We start from the raw sequence: 4,620 nt of genomic DNA on the forward strand, positions 1-4,620 counted from the left end.
GGAAGTCTTTTTGGATGTAATTGTCCTTTCCCCCTAGCATTGATGAATTAGTTTCACTTTAAGTTCAAATTAAGGAGTCACCACCACAATTAGGAAGTTAGGATGTAATTGTCCTTTCCCCCACATGTTGGTGCCATTCTCCTGCCCCATTTAACATTAACAAATTAAAGAATATAACAATTAAGAACAATTTGATTAATTTTCCCACACAAACTTATACTACTTTTACTCTTAAGACTTTAAAGGGTCTAAGTTAACACTAAAGATAGAACGTGCTCCTTAAAATACCTATTCATACATTTGCTCAAAGATTGCAACCGAGTGCTTTTCTCATTGGAGATTTTCACAATAAAACAAGATGTGGGTATAGCAAGAACATAAGAAACACAAGAAACTACTTTCATGTACAAGAAGCAACCTAAAGAAGAGACAAAACAAAAATTTTCATGCCATATTTTACATTAAACACAAGCTACTTAGTCATGCCTCTTGCTATAAAAACAAAACAAAAGAATAAAGTTCAAGGGAGTTTGGGAACACTACGACTCTAGACACTTTATTAGCCCCCCCCCCCCCCCCCCCACACTTAGGGGAAGCATTGTCCTCAATGATTCAAAAAGAAAAAGAAATTAAAAGAGAGGAAGTAGTAGAAGAAGAGTAGTAGAGAGAGAGAAGAAGGGAAGAGAGGAAGAGGAAAGCTCACAATTTATTGAGGTCCATATGGAGGACCTTGAAGTTGGAGGTGTTGCATCATCCGACGGAGCATCTCATTATTTTCATCATTGACACGGTTGCCCCTTTGAACTTCATTGCGAAGGCCGGAGATCTCAACACCTTGCCTTTGTTGCTCGGTGCTCATCCTCTCGATTTCATTGTGAATCCATGTCCATCTTTGATTTTCATTAAGCTCACCGGCTTCATGGCCATGGTGCCCCTCTTGGTGCAAGTTAGCACCTTCTCCTTCATCATCTTGTTGTTCTAGAACCTGCACATCATCAACATACAACCAATTTTCTTCCACCTCGGTGGTAGTCCGAGATGGGTTAGGCAATAAAAACACGATTGGTACATTTAGCTTAAGTTGGTAATGGAGTGGTGGACGATGTTTAATGAAATTCATAGCAATGAGGGTTTCCCGGTTAAGCTTATTGTTTCCCTCAATTGGTTTGATCCCCTCATCCTCACCCACTCCAAAACACCTAGCTATATATGTAATGATGCCACCCACCACTATGTCTCCTCTACCGGCCGGTCTAGTACCGACAAAGTCTAGGTAATCAATCAAATAAAAACAAGTATTGACGGGGTGGTTGTGGAGCATTGCCCATAACATGAACAATTCATCGGTTCTAGTGTTTCCTAGCTCGGTTCTACCCCAAATAGTGCAAGTCATTACCCTTTGGAGGTACCTAAGTACGGGGTTGTGGATGTTGCTAGCTTTGTTGGCTCTAGGAACATAGTTGGAAACGCCGGTGATACGTGTCCAAAAGGCAGCTGGGTCATAGTTATCCGGTTTTAGGCTAGGATCCCAATGATCATGAATATATCCCTCATTTGCAAAACCTAAGGCCTCACAAAAGTGATGAAGTGACATGTCATAATCAATATTCATCAACCGAAAAACAACTCTATGGTTAGGGTTATCAAAATTCAACTTATCTTTAGTGAAAACAATTGAGCTTAAAAATTCATAAGTGAAGTTTTCATAACCCCGCATAGGTTTCAGCAATTCAGTCCAACCTAACTTTCCTATCAACCTAGAAACATCATCAAACAGCTCTAGCACATCTAAAGTATTGGGATCAGGATAACGAGAAGGATGCAAGTGTTTAGAGATTAGAATTTTATACCTGTCCCGTTGCTTGTTGTTCTTGAAGTTTATTCCATGATTCTTCACTTGTGCTTGCTTCTTTGGGGGAGGTCCTCCTTGTGAGCTTGCTGGTTCTTTACCACTTCTTCTTGAAGCCATTTACCCTTGTTGGAATTGGTTTTGAAGGTTTAGGGTTTGGGAGGATTTTTGGTGGAAAGGATTGGTTTAGGGTTGGGGTTGATGTTTAAGGAAGGTTTGTTGGTTTGGATGTGGAGATTGGTTAAGGTTTTGTGGTGTTTGGGTTAGGTTTTGAAAGATTAGGGTTTTGGTGAATTATGGGTTTGAATGGATGAAAGATGTTTTTGATTGGTGGTTTTTGTTTGGGATGAAGTTTATGATTGATTGGTGAAAGAATTGAATGGTTTGGTGAAGAATTGAGGGAGATATGAAGGTTTGAAGGTTTGAAGGTTATGGAGGTTTAGAGAGAAGTTTGAAAGATGAAAGAGGGTTGTTGTTTGTGAATGAGGAAGAAGAAAGAAAAATTTGTGGATATATGGGGTGTAGAGGTCGGGCACGGCCGTGCCACCTATTGGCACGGGCCGTGCCATCTTTCTGACTTCATGGCCAATTTTTGCCTTAAAAACTTGGCACGGCCGTGCCATTCCTAGCACGGGCCGTGCCACCTTTCTGGTCATGGGGCTTCAAAATTTTTCCATCTTTTCGAATCAACTCGGACAAGTACCTACAAAACAACTTAAAACAAAGAAAAACAAAACAAAAGCAGTAAAATGCGTGGGTTGCCTCCCACGAAGCGCTCTTTTAATGTAATTAGCTTGACGGTTAGAAAGGGTCCTTAGAATGGATCAAAGATATCATATTGTGTAGATGACGCTATAAAACGTTCTTTCACAACATGATCGTTAAGCATGCAACAAGAGTAAAGAGCGGGGCCTTTCATAACGTTTTCCAACTCAAATCCTACCATCTTATCACTCACTTGAAAGACTATCCTACCAAGTTTAACATCAATGAGAGCTCCTGCAGTTGCAAGGAAAGGTCTACCTAGGATTATAGGGACGTCATCGTCCTCTTCAATGTCAACGACTACAAAATCAGTGGGGATGTATATCCCCTCTATCTTAACAGGTATGTCCTCGACAAATCCTACAAGTTTCATGGTAGAACGATCAGCAATTTTCAATTCCATCTCGGTAGGTTTCAATTCTCCTATCCCTATCCTTTTAAGAAGAGACAAAGGCAGCAAACTAACACTAGCTCCTAAGTCACATAAAGCTTTGTTTATGGTTTCATTCCCAATTTCACATGGTATGGCAAAGCTACCTGGATCTCTAAGCTTAGGGGGTGCTTCTTGGATGATTGCACTAGTTTCCTTAGCCAAGGCTATTGTCTCATTATGCTCTATAGCCCTTTTCTTTGAAAAAATTTCCTTTAAAAACTTGGCATATAGAGGCATCCTAGACAAAGCTTCAGCAAAGGGAAGTTTAATGCAAATCTTCCTAAGTATGTTAACAAATTTTTCAAACTTACCCTCTAGTTTAAGCTTATCAAGATTTAAGGGGGATGGAGTTTTGTTTTCTTCAAGCGGTTTTGCTTCTTCTATCACAATTTTATCACCTAAAGGCTTGACACTTTCTTTCCCAATGTTTTTAACCTTAGCAAAAGTTTCGCCTAACTTACTACCCCCAAAAGATATGACATTAACTTGGGCTTTGGGATTGGCTTCGGTTTGACCAGGAAAGACTCCCGGTGTTTGGGAAGATGTAGCCACTTGTTGGGCTATTTGGACGATTTGTGTTTCAAGCATTTTAGAGTGAGTAGCAATAGAATCAACCTTGGTATTGAGCTTGGAAAGAGAATCATTCAGAAATCCAGTTTGGTTTTTGAGTTCTTGAAGTTGTTTGTTTTGGTTGGCAATAGAGTTTTCCAACAAAATTTCCAAATTGGATTTTTGAGTGAATCTTTGGTTGTTTGCATAACCGGGTGGTGCTACTTGTCCATAGGGATTTTGGTTTTTATAAAAATTTTGATTTTGTCTCATCCCTTGGTTGTATTGAGCATAATTCATTTGCTCAACACTGTTAATAGCACTACCTAGTTGGCAATCAACACCAGCATGACCAGTTATACCACATATTTCACAAGAAGGAGTAGAAGCAGAATTGATAGCACTAACATTGAATTTTTCAAGTTTTTCGGTTAGTGTATCAATTTTAGAAGCAAGGTGGTCATAGTTAGAGACTTCGTGTATACCTGCCTCCCTTTTGGAGGGTGAAGAACTAGTGATGGCTCTCTCGTCGGTCCACTTGTAGTGATTTTGGGCCATGTCTTCGATCAGGGCATACGCCTCCGTGTAATTCTTGTTCATAAGTGCTCCACCTGCAGCTGCATCAACGGACATCTTAGTGGTATAAGACAAGCCATTATAAAAAGTATGGACTATAAGCCACTTCTCTAGGCCATGGTGGGGACAAAGTCTTAGCATTTCTTTGAAACGCTCCCACGCCTCATAGAGAGATTCCCCATCTTTTTGATTGAACCGCGTGATTTGGTCTCTAAGTTTAGCGGTTTTAGATGGTGGGAAGAAGCGGGCAAGGAATGCTTGCCTCATCTGATCCCATGAAGTAATGGAACCGACTTCGAGGGAATGGAACCAAGCGCTAGCTCTATCCCTTAAGGAAAAGGGAAAGAGATGAAGTCTTACGGCTTCTTGGTTCTCCTTCATGGTTCCACTAATTCGTAGGAAAACAGAGATGTGAAGATTGGGATCCTCAGTGGGGGATCCCGAGAAT

At 40.5% G+C, this 4,620-nt stretch overlaps 1 non-coding gene across 1 annotated transcript; it reads left to right on the forward strand.

Moving 5' to 3' along the window:
- The first annotated feature begins 4,284 nt into the window (after positions 1–4,284).
- Positions 4,285–4,391, forward strand: LOC146951652 (small nucleolar RNA R71). The gene has a single exon (XR_015025122.1). It is a non-coding gene; the product is annotated as a small nucleolar RNA R71 (small nucleolar RNA).
- Positions 4,392–4,620: the final 229 nt, after the last annotated feature.

The sequence above is a fragment of the Medicago sativa genome, chromosome 1 (genome assembly GCF_051527215.1).
Source record: "Medicago sativa cultivar Bolivia chromosome 1, Bolivia_mono, whole genome shotgun sequence".
Classification (NCBI taxonomy): domain Eukaryota; kingdom Viridiplantae; phylum Streptophyta; class Magnoliopsida; order Fabales; family Fabaceae; genus Medicago; species Medicago sativa.